Source organism: Cupressus sempervirens, chromosome 9 (assembly GCF_028749045.1).
Source record: "Cupressus sempervirens isolate cs-2001-9-10 chromosome 9, ASM2874904v1, whole genome shotgun sequence".
Lineage (NCBI taxonomy): Eukaryota > Viridiplantae > Streptophyta > Pinopsida > Cupressales > Cupressaceae > Cupressus > Cupressus sempervirens.
The window spans coordinates 824,579,671-824,592,999 of NC_143126.1; positions in this window are offsets into that span (position 1 = coordinate 824,579,671).

Consider the following 13,329-nt stretch of genomic DNA (forward strand, 5'->3'; position numbering starts at 1 on the left):
TGGCTTTTTCAAACCCTCGTTTTCAAAGTGGCAAAATTGGCAAAATGGAATTAGCATATTGGACTTCCAATTTTGCCTCAAAATCAAGTTTTCCAACTTCCTACTATCAAGGAATTGAAAATCAAAAGGAGTGTAAAAATAGTAGATTGGAATACTTTTTGAAATTTGCCTCCAACTCCAAGCTTACACAAAAATATGTCTTCACACATATCTTCTAAGTGAAACAAACGGTTTAAGTAAAGTTCCAAAAATCAAAATGAAGATTTGCAAAATCTTGATTTGGCTAAATCAAGGTTTGTAGAAATCCTAGTTTTTCAAATTCCATAAACCAAACAGACCCTAGAATTTAGATGAAAGAGAAGTGTATTAGGATAGAATTGAAGATTTTATCGTTCGTCCCTGCCTAACTACAGTTTTTGCCCTATTTATGCTATTAGTATTTATTTTGCATTAGGAAATGTTAATTTCTATATATTTATCATATTTCAATGTTATTTTTTTATTAGTTATGACCATTTTTGCTTTTGGTTTTAAACATTTAAATTTTTTTATTGAAATTCTTTCATGGCATTTTATTGAAAGCAAAGTGGCTTAAATAAAGGAGGGCACTCATTTAATTTGGCCTTACTAATTGCATTTAATCATTGATCCAAAGCTTTCGTCATATATGCATTTTACTGGACATAAATGTATTAAATGAAGATACACTTGTCTAAATAAATGCCTGCATCTTCAACCCACTATTTTTTGCATCTCTATAATATGTGGTTTGGCATAGAATTGTGTTGGTAGTTGTGCAAAAACATGAGCTTGCTACCTTCTTCTTTTTGTGCACTTGCTTTTTTTGTGTTGGGCTGAGATTAGGTAAAACCACTGTAGTTGTCTTTCACCATTTTATGGCTTTCGTGTCTTTTATATTATTTGGGTTTTTTTTGGTTCATATCATTGTATTGCAACGGTCTTGTATATTTTTTTAAGGGTTTGTATTTATTGCAAGGATTCCAAAGATTGTTCATATTTTTCCAAAATTAATGCAGGTAATAACTTCTAGTTAATGTTTCCAAAATTAGCATAGGTAATAGCTTTCAGTTGATGTTTTGTTTTTTATTAGTATTTAGAAAATGTAAGAAATTAAAAGGTACAAAAATATGTTCACAAGTTAGCTCAGGTTGTTTGCATGCCTAGTTTGAGTACAAGTTTTGCATACATTTGTACAGAAACAAAAGCACCTATCAGAAGTGGCATTTTATTTTCTCAAAATTTTCCTGATTTCTATGTCTTGGGTTTAACCATGGGCTTTTCATTTTCATTGTTGGCATATTAGAAACTATATGAAATGGGTAAGTCAAAAAGGGATTCAAAGGCTTTAGGAAAATGAGGCTTGTATAAAGGGAAGTGTGAATGTTGAAGTTATGAGTGAACAAAATGTATCTAACCAATTGAAATAGGTATGCACAAGATGAATTCAAGATCTCAAATATGGTGTTCTGGGAAGATTATAAAGCATTTTATGCAATCAAATATCATCTCCATGTCTTAGAAAATTACCAAGTTTAGGTTGTAGGTGCGCAATGTCGTTAATAAATTCTCCAATTTCTATATAATAACTAAAACATTACTCTTCACCTTTGTTAACTAATTAAATCTATTTTAGGTTCCAATATTACAAAATTTGGGAAGATTCATTTCATAGTTTAGAATCCATGTGCCTGAAGACAGAAATGGGGATCTCACAATAGGTCTTACGGAGATGTCGTATAAAAAAAGACCATTGATAAAAGTATAGAAAATAATTTTTGTTTAACAAATAACAAGAAAGAATTAAAACAACAACATGTACAATCTATGATTTCAAAGGCCTTGCCGTAGCCTTTCATGTTGCCTCCAAATTCTGTGTTTATAAAAAATGTGTAAAGATTCCCACTTTAAAGAATCACAAATTCCTACAGCTCACCATGGGCCCAATGCCATCGCCTTCATTACCCACTTTGAACAAACATCTAAATTCCATGATTTCACATTTTGGGTTTGAATTTAATTGCATCGTTTCTTTGGCTCCACTCCAATTATGGAGAAGGCGAGCAAAACATTTACATTCAACTTCAAAGTGAAAGACAAGCATTTAAGGAAGGTGTCACGAATATGTTGCAAGTGCAAATGCAGGGTTTAAAGAGCATTTGAACCACACACTCAAATAGAATTACATCGTGCGTTGAAACATCACCAAGATGTTTGAGTTTAAATCAGGTAATTGACCCATTAGTGCTTCTCTATTTGTGATTCATGGAAATAACTCTACATTTCAATTTTAGAATAACTGACTACTTTTCCTGTAAACAATTGCTTATCTATTATGTTTTTGGTTTCTTTGTGCAACCATTTTTTACCAAACAAAGCTAGAGACTATGCCGTCTCAACTTAGCCCTTTCTTCTCTATTTGAGTGCCCTTTACTTTTTCCCCTATTTGAAGAATCCTTATCGAACTTATTCAAGGATTCTATGAAATTGTTATCAAAAAAAGGTCTCATTCTTCAATATCCAAAGGTGACAATTTTGCCTTCTGTCATGGTACAACCCAGTTTTTGAATATATTGAGTTTGGCAAGTTTAGCAGCTATTTTTTTTAATGGTTGAGTGGAATTTAACATTGATCTAGATGTCAGACAATTGCAGATGTTTAATTTTCTTGTAAAGAAATGTTGTTTTCAAATTTAGATATAATAGTTTTGATTTTAATCACAAAGTATATTTGATTAATTTAGTAATAGAATGTATAGGGCTTCTAGGTTTTTGAAAATGCTTGTAGGCTATGCCTCTTTCCAAATTGAGAAACTAGATCTGAACTTTGGAACTAGAAATAATTGTGGAGGAATGTCACCTAAAATTGAGGTCATTTCCCTGTTTATTTTGAAACCTAAGAAGGGGCTATTGTATAGTAGTATCACTATTTGAGGTCATTTTGTTGTTTTATTTGAAACCAAACTCTTTTTGCAAGCTGAACTTGTATGGTTTGAAATACTTCTCTTTTGCAAGTGCATAGAGGGAAGTAATTACAGTTTGCAAAGGTTAAATTTCATTATGGTTATTATTATTATTAGCATCACGACTTGCGATTATTTTTCAATTGCTACTTCCTATTTATTCTTTACGTGTATTTTCCTTTCAAGATGAGCACTATAGGAAGCCAGTCAAAAATAGAAATTATATATTTTATGAATTGTCCATATCTCATATTAATATCTTAGGAAACAATTGTATATGAATGACAATGCAATTGTATTTTGACTTCTCACTCTAAAATGACATTTTCAGGCATGAGTATTTTTACTTCTGCAATTTATAAATATGACATGAGACATATTTTCTTTTGTTAATATGTAGCCTGGTGGTTATTAATTTTGATTTAGTTGCACCACTGTCATGTATTTCACTTGTTCACTTTCTTTGATTAAGACCGTCATATGGGTTGGATATAGCATCACATTAGTTCATTTAGTTGATTCAAACTAGAATTTCAACACTGTCTAAGGACCTCACTATCATTACTTTCTCTACCAGAGTTTGTTTTAGAATATTTTAACCACGTAACAAGATTGTGACTGATATTGGTGACAAATTCCTTGGGTTTGTTTTCTATTGTTTGTTTCTAAGCTTCGACAATTCCTCACTCTGTCATTCTCTTTTGAAATTATTGTCTTTGCTTCGGAAGTGTATTGTAGACAAATTAATAATGACTGTGCGGCAATCACCATTCTGGCTCGTTGGCATTCATGCATTTAATCAGAAGAATATTTCAACACCTATTTTTTAACAAATAAATGTTATCTACTTAGAAGATTGTTTTAATATCTATTTTTGAACAAATAAATGTACAAGTGTTTTCTAGAATTATATCATTTATGTTTTCTGTTAGCTTTGTACCTCATGTACAAGTATCCTTGTCTCCTATCCTTGTATAGTTGCAGGGTAAAGGAAAATGTGAATATCCTCTTGCTTTTAGTTTCTTTCACATTTTATGTGCTTAGTTTTTAACAAATTGGAAAATAAAGTACATAACTAATGTGAAAGTTATGTGGATGGTTTCTATGTAAAATTGAAAAAAATGAAATGCACAATTAGTGTTGAACAACATTTTGATATCTACATTAGATTGATTTGGCTTGAGTTGCATTATAGTCAACAATAATTAATTTTTGTTGATGTTGATTTCAACAAGAAGTTGAATACAAGACATTGCTTAATTGGTATATACCTAAATTCTTTGCCTTTCAGTGTGTGCTTTGACATGCTAAAAAAAGGTCAACATAAGCACATGATTATATATATTTTAAGGCCTCAAATCTAATGGTAACAAAATATATTATAGCATAGTACTAGGTTGGGATAAAGCACCTCTTAACAAACTATGATCAAAATTAAGTACATTACATTTATGCTTCAGGACATTTTCCAAAACCTTAATAAAAGGCAGGGACTCCTGCTCTTCCAAAGCTCTTGTTTATTTTTGGATCAATTTCTAATATTTTGTTTGTTTTTTAATTTTATTTTAAAATATTTTTAAAATTTTTTATTTTATCTTAGGTGATATTTTTAGTTTCTATCTATTATATAGCAAGCGAAATAATGTTTTTGTTTGTCTTTATCAATTAATTATTATAATAAAAATAATTCTAAACTATAAAGTTTGATGATATTTATTTTTTTAAATGAATTTCTACAAATTTATTTCTAATTTTCTATTGGCTAGCCTCAATTTTTCTAGGGGTGAAATTATTTTTAAAATTAAGAAAAAATAAAGAATTTCATTGAAAAATTCTAGATCTTTTGAGCAACTTCTCGCCTAAGTAGAATCTATTGCCATAGCACTAGATCTTTGTGACTGGTTGAAGGAAAAACAAGTTTGGTGACTGACTGACTCTACTATTGGATCTATGATTGATGATTGAATGGCTTTCCTAGAAAACAATTAAGAGGGTTAATATTTTCTAGATCATTGATGGAGGTAAGGGAGGGGTATACGATTCATGTGTTTGAATGCCCAAACACAACCCACAGCTACACTGTAGAGTGGTAATATTACTCAAGTTCATAGATACAAATTAACATAATTGATATACACATGCACAAAACATAGAATGTACTAGTAATACCACAATCCAGTGGGCAAGGAAATGATTTCTTTATTAATACTAGAAAACCCACACCCGTACATTACCAATGTTCCAAATATTTATAGATGGGTCGGTCAGTTGGAAACCAACCGATGCATTTCCTCACCACCTAACTACCCAACACGACAAGTTTAACAAGTACTAAACATAACAAGTATTTTATTCTAACTACATCTATCCCCCCCAAAAAAAAAAGTCGTCTTCCAGACAACTTTAGAACATGAAACAAAAACAAGTTTAACTTCAAAAGGGAGGACATCCCTATGCTAGGATCTACTTTCTCTATCTTTCAAGCTTCCTCCATGGCCATTTTTTCTACTTCCCATTGATGAGAGATGGCAGCCACAACCTGCCAATGCTTTTGCTACCTTTTGCCATCTTACCCTTGTAACCAACTTCCACAGGATGTTATGGTTGCTGGACGGATTTTTTAGGTACTAGGAATGTCTGTGTTTATTATACCTTTGTCTGCCATACTCCTTGTTATACTCGACTAGATTGTTGCCATACTGCTTCCTCTATATGTCATACAAAATCTTTTAGTACAAAAATATGCTGCCATACTGGTGTTTGTCATATGGAATGCTGTTGCCACTGTACGGATGGAAAGCTCTCCCCTTGACACCGTACGGTTATAGTTCCAATTTGTCGTACTTCTCTCCTTGATGTCGTACGAGCATATTTCCTCTCCCTTTGATGCCGTACGGATATATTTCTAGGTCGTACCTCTTCTCTTTCTTGTTCCTCTAGTTCCTGTCGTATGTGTACCTAAAATTTATTTTTGCGTACGAAATTTTGCAACTTAACTTGTTGTACTTGCACGTGGGGGTGCCATACTTCCTCTCTCCGTATGGAATGGTTGTCTTGACCATATATGCTATGTAACCCTTGACCCTGTACGCTATATGACCCTCAAATGAAATTGTTCCTTTCCTGTGCTATTCGTGTAGGTGTTGTCCATACAACTATTGTCTATACTGCCAATCTCTTCTTTAGATCAGCTCGTACACTAATTTCTCTATCAATTCCCTCTCTCTCACTTCCTTCTCTACTTCTCCAGGACTTATTATTGTTTTGGGGCTTCCTCCTTTTATAGGGACTTGCATCAGTTCTTTCTCCTCTTATACTTACAAAATGGCTACTTACCACTTCATCTCGTTTTCCATACGCCTTCAGCTTAGACCCATTTACTAAGTCTTTAATAGGTGTGTTATCTAAAGTAGATAGTTTTATTGCTCCATTCTCGTTATACTTCATGTACTCCTCTAGGTATCTTCTGTATATGAACAATGTTAGTATGCTAATAGAAACCAAATTTAAATAAAAGCTTCTACAAACTAAACAAAATTCATAAACTTCAAGATAGACTAAGATGAGCTCTCAATTAAGAATATGAGCCATTAATGGGCTCTCTCAATGAGAAGCTCTCTTGTTGAGTAGCTTTTTCTAAATAGATAGGATGTATGCTCAAGCTTTATATGCTTCAAAAAAGGCTTCAAATGGAGTTGGAATTTGGGTGTGAGTGTATGGTTTCGATGTAAAATGGCATTATGACTTTACTTCATGGATTGTGTTATTTTGCAAAGGGGAAGGATCCAATTTATAGGCAAGAGGATTGAGGGGTTGAGGGCTAAGATGCAAGGATGAGAAAAAGCTCATGGAGGGCTCAGATTGCATGAGAGGAGAGCACATGGATTGTGCTTCCTTACAGCCAATCAGGGAGTGACACATGTCACAGGGTGAGAGGATGGAGGAAAGGGGAAGGATGAGTCAACAAAGGAGGCTCAAGGGATAAAATATTCATAAAGACCCTCATAATGGCTTGTAAGAGCAATAAAAGGGCTTTGGAAGAGTCATTTATGGCCTAGTGGGCTTCATAAAGTTTTATGGTTGGGATATTTTGAAGGAGATGAGAGGAATTTGGACTTGGGCTTGATTAGGAAGTTTTTAAGCTTGCTTAGGATTGTGCAAATGATTAGAGGATGGATTAGGATGGTTTAGGATTAGCTTAGGGATAGGCAAGTGGATGGCATTTAATGAGGGTGGGTGAAGGAGGAGATATTTGTTAACTTTGGCTTGGGTTAGTAAGTCTTAACCCATGCTTAGGGAATGTGACAAGGTTAGGAGGGGATTAGGATTAGGTTTCAAGACATCTTCTAGAAGAGTCTAGACTTTGGATGAGGATAAAGACTTTCTAGAATAGTCTAGAACTTCCTAGGATGAGGATGAAGACTTTCTAGAAGAGTCTAGAACTTCTTGAAAAGTACAAGAATCTGAGATGAGCAAGAAGACTCAGATTGGCTTAAGAGAAGAGGTTTAGTTAGCTCAAACTCTCACTACGGGAGAATGATAAAGGGAGAATCAGAGGCACAAGAGGAAGCAAGCTTAAGATCTCAGGGATTGCAGAGGATGAAGGAGCAGAGCGCTATAAAAGGAATCCAGGATGGGGAGATGGATGAGGGGACTAAAAAGCTGATGCAACAGGATTTCAAAGAGTCAGATTGGCGAAAGATGGGTTTCAGAGATCCCTAGCACTAGGATTGTGGATCTCGAAAGATGAGGCTTGGTGGATTGATTTGGATTGGTGGATCCCTAAGACTAGGATTGTGGATCCCTAAAGCTAAAGGTGAGGAGTGATTCAAAGAGATATTGATGCATAAGCTGGGGTAGGAGAGATGGATGCTGGATATGGATGGGGGATAATGGAGATGAAGGAAAACCATTGAAGCTTTTTGAGCGGGGAGGATACTTCAAAGAGAAGTACCACCATGTAGTTGAGCACTAGATTTGCTATAGAATTGTTGGTTAATTGCCAAGGTTACCAAGAACATCAAGGCCTTTTCAATGAATCTCGAAAGAATCAGAGTGGAACTGACACTGGGTAACCCACAAGCAGAAAAGAAAAACAAACAAAAGACTTGATCAAGACCTTACACCCAAATTGCCCCATTCGCAGTATACCATGATATGGAAGATCGTGGCAACTTTGAGGAGGGAACAAAAAGATACTTCAAGACCCAAAAGGGAAGATTCCAAATCAAAAGAAAGTGAAAATCCAAAAGAGAAACATTTTCCAATGAGATGGGTAGGACAAGGTACTAACGGACCAAGATCAGAAATCAGGAAAGCTATATCCTACAAGGATCTATCGGAGAGCACCTAAGCTGGTGGATCTAGATGAGTGATGCGTCTGGCAAGCTGAACTAAGAAGGATAACACTTTGGTGACAGGAGATCTAGCTAAAGGATGCATTGGGATAGCTAACCAAGGGTTGTGCAATGTGTGCAAGATGTTGATCAAGGAGGAATGTACACGAAAGCTGGATAGATACAATGGTACTAAGCTAAAGAGGATGTACAAGCTGACGGACCAAGATATGTTACAAATGTACAAGGTTGTTCATGTTTTGGTTTTTGTGAGATGGAAATGTTTGTGAAGGGTGGGATGTCTGCAATAGTTGATAGGCAGATAGGTAGATGGTTTGCGAAAAGCTTAAGGAAAATGGGATTCTTTGTGTGCATGTCATAGGATACAAGCTAGGCTACAAGATTTGGCATATAAAACAAGCTAGAATATGGTACAAGCTTTGGACAAGATTTGGATATACAAGCTATGATACAAAGGATGATACAAGATTTATGAGCTGGGGTACGAGATTTACAAGCTAAGGTACAAGATTTACAAGCTGTACAGGAGGTATTTACAAGCTCCATTAGATTTTGGATATTTGGTTGGAACAACAAGGGAACAAGCAGGTGTTTTATGGGATGGTGGGTGAATGGATGAGGGATAGGATAGTGATAGATAATGGATTAGTCTTAGTACACAAGGCGCTTGAATTACCAGGTTTTCACCAAGGTACCTATCCAAGGCGCTTGAATTGTCAAGTTTTCACCATTGGACGCTTATTTCTGTTTACTATTTTTTTTTGTATTTTTCAAAAGCTGGGTATACCAAGGATCTTCAAGCATAGAACTTCTTGAGATGAATGATGTTAGTAGGATCATTCAAGAGTTCTCCTTCTGGTGTAGATAGCTGATAGGCTCCGGAGCCAAAGGAAGCAGTGACAACATAAGGACCAAGCCATGTAGATTCAAACTTGCCTTTCTTTTCTCGATCTGCTTGGACTTTCATATTTTCTTTGAGGACCATGTCACCTGGCTGAAAGTATCGTGGAAGCACCTTCTTGTTGAAATTCCTTTTGAGACGAGTTTGATAGACTGTGAGATGATCATAGGCTTGTTGTCGCTTCTCATCTAAGAGATCTAGTTGGATGAGCCGAGCTACTCTATATTCTTCATCTGATATTTGCCCTTGCAAAGATATGTGCAAGGAGGGAAGTTCAACCTCTATAGGTAGTACCGCTTCGACACCATAGACTAGGGAGTATGGAGTTGTGCCTGTGGATGTACGGAAGGAAGTTTGATAGGCCCATAGGCTGGATTTATTTGTAGGTGCCAATCACGATCGGAATCATTGACAACTTTCTTTAGGATTTTGAGGAGGGTTTTGTTAGTTGCCTCTGCCTGGCCATTACCTTGTGGGAAATATGGGCTAGAAAAGCGGTGATGGATGTGGAGGGAAGTGCATAATTCTTCCATGTTGAGATTTTCAAAGTTACCTCCGTGGTCGGTGAAGATGGTGGATGGGATGCCGAAGTGGCAAACAATGTGGTACAAGATGAACTTGGAGACCTGAACTCCTATAGCTGAGACTAGGGGGACTGCTTCCACCCATTTAGTGAAATAGTTTGTAGCTGTTATTATCCATTTGTGTCCATCAGATGAGAGGGGTGTGATAGTTCCAACTAGATCAAGGCCCCAACAAGCGAAAGGCCAAGGTGGTGCAATAGGCTGTAGATCATGTGCTGGAGCGTGCACAAGATTTGCATGCTGCTGACATGGGAGACACTTTCTGACAAAGTCACAGGAGTCTTCTTCAATGGTAGGCCAATAGTAGCCTGCTCTAAGGATTTTTCGCGCTAGGACAATACCACTCGTGTGGGCACCGCAAAGTCCAGAGTGTACTTCCTTTAACACCATCGCGGCCTCGTTTTGGTCTAAACATTGAGAGAGAGTATCGTGATAACCCTGACGATATAGGGTATTGGCTATGATAACATAGCGGGATGATTTTCAGATGAGGTTCTGGCGTTGGGTACATGTGAGGTGAGGGGATATGATACCATCGTTAAGGTAAGCATGAATCTCATGGTACCAAGGGGATTGGGGACCAACCAAGATACAAACGCGATTTGAATCCTCATTCGCATAGGCGGGTGTGAGGAGCTACTCCACTAAAAACTCATACTGTGTAGCTGCTTGGGGAATTTCCAAGAGCGAGTCTATAGTAGCCATAGCACCTGCTGCTTTGTTCTGTATTCGAGGCACTTGTGTAAATTGAAGCCTTGTAAAATGTTGGGTTAGTTGATCAACTAGCTCTTTGTAAGGTAATAACTTTTCATCTTTGGTTTGATATTCATTTAGGGCTTGCTTGATGATGAGCTAAGAATCGCCAAAGATTTGTAGCTCAGCAATGTTCCATTCTGTAGCTATCTTTAATCCTGCTATGAGGGCCTCATATTCAGCTATATTGTTGGTGCTAGGGAATTGTAGCTTGAAGGCTTTTGGAATGTAATCTCCTTGAGGTGTGACCAACAATATTCCTGCCCCTGATCCATGAGATGTGTATGAGCCATCAAAATAAAGTTTCCATGGGGGTTGTTCTTCAATTAGACAGATATGCTCATCTGGAAATTCTGTGATCAACGGATAAGCATCTATTAGAGGTGCATCAACTAGGTGATCTGTTATAGCTTGCCCTTTGATTACCTTTCTGTCCACATACTGGATGTCAAATTCGCTAAGGAGCATAACCCATTTGGCCAAACGGCCTGTAAGTGTTGTTCTGGAGAGCATATACTTGAGAGGGTCAATCTTGGAGACTAGTTGGATGGTATGACTTAGCATGTAATGGCGAAGCTTTTGAGTTGAGAAAACAACTGCCAAACAAGCTTTTTCCATAGGAGTGTAATTGAGTTCATAACCAACTAGGGTTCTACTGATGTAGTAGATGGCTCTTTCTCTGTTGTAGTCATCGAGTTTTGCTAGAAGTGCCCCTAGAGTAGTAGGTGTTGCTGATATGTACAAAATTAGGGGACGACCAGGAACTGGTGGAACCAAGATAGGGGGATTGATGAGATACTGCTTGAGATGGTCGAAGCTGCGCTGACATAAAGGATCCCACTTGAAGTTCTCATCCTTCTTTAGTAAATGTGAAAATGGTGTACACTTATCTGCAAGCTGGGAGATGAAGCGCCGAACAGATTGAAGCTTTCCCTAAAGAGAACGAAGCTGTCATAGTGTCTGGGGAGGAGGCATGTCTAAGATAGCCTTGACCTTCTTAGGGTCGATCTCTATACCTCGTTTAGAAACTATAAAGCCTAGAAGCTTGCCAGATGTGACCCCAAAGACACATTTCTTGGGATTCAGCATGAGATGATATTTGGCTAACCTATCAAAGACTTTCTCCAGGTCAGCAAGATGATCCATGAAGGTATGAGACTTGACCAAGATATCATCCACATAATCCTCCAAAATGCTATGGATGAGATCATGAAAAATGGCTGTCATAGCTCTTTGATAGGTAGCCCCAGCATTCTTTAGGCCAAAAGGCATCATGTTGTAGCAAAAGGTTTCCCAAGGGGTAGTGAATGTTGTCTTATGCTGATCCTCTTCTGCAATCTTGATTTGATTATACCTAGAAAATCCATCCATGAGGGACAAAATTTCATGTCCAGCTGTAAGATCTACAATCATATCTATGTTGGGCAAGGGAAAATCATCTTTTGGACAAGCTTTGTTAAGATCTCTGAAATTAGTGCAGATTCTGATGTCACCAGAAGGCTTAGTGACAGGGACCATGTTGGAGATCCACTCTGAATAGTCGATAGGTCGGATAACCTTAGCAGCTAACATTCTTTCTAACTCAGCTTTGACCAGTAATGCCACCTTGGGGTGCATTTTTCTAAGCTTTTGTCTGACGGGCTTGATCTATGGATTGACTGCAAGATGATGAACTACAAGCTTTGGATCAAGCCCTAGCATGTCCTAATATGACCATGCAAATTGGCCAATTTTCTCTCTTAAGACCTCAAAGAGGAGATCAGCTTGGTCTTGTGATAGGGATGCAGCAATGTGAACAAGCCTAGGGATCTCTGAAGAACCGATGTTGACTTCCCTAGTATCCTTAATTAGAATAGAAGATATCTCTAGTCGATTATCTTGAGGAGGTAATGCTAAATCCTCATGTTCTGCTTGTGGCTCTGGATGTTCTTGCCGAGGGGTTCTCTTCGCTGCCTTAGCTAGTCTCAGATTCACCTTAGTTCCAGTTTTGGGTGTATCGAAACTAGGTTGGGGATTTTCTCCAAAATACCCCTTGGGATCTAGCTTGTAGATATAGGCAGAATTTGGCTTTGTTTTCTTGTGAGGTGTTTCAGCTCCCATGAATCTCAGAAGCGCTTCCTTTGATGTGAACTCATCAATGTGTATGACGCTTGGTTGGTCCCAATCTATGAGTTGTGGATGGGCGAGTGGTAGGTCAATGAGGTGGATGGATAGTTCTTGGAGAACAAATTCTCTGAGGGAGATTTGGTCTAGGATATCGTCGTAGGCTCTCTTTTCAACTTCCTCAGGAATGTCTTCGATTTTGACAAGGTCGTGGTGAATGTTCAAAAAAGCATGACCATCCATATTGGTGCCCTCAGTTGTGGGTATGCCAAAGCCAAGACCTGACTTCGATTCCCACTTGTGTGTGTCGATGGGGCACTGCATGCCTCTTTCTTCTGGTCCTAGACCACCACCTTGATAGTTCCATTTGTCAGTGATGAGCTTATGTTCTTGGGGATACTTCTGGCTGAAGTGATCAAGGCGTGCCTGATTCCTTTGAGGTGCATCCTTATGTAACCAATTGTTGATATCTTGAGTGAGCTCCTCATGAAGAGGGATTTTCGAGGATACAAAGGTTGTTGGGCCAAACTGTTTGTATCGAGGAGGTGGAATCTCCTTAGCTTTGTGATATGTCGGTCATCCATGGGCATGTGGATCAAGTGGGAGTGCCCCAATAGAAAATGGATACGATAAACTATACTCTCCACAACC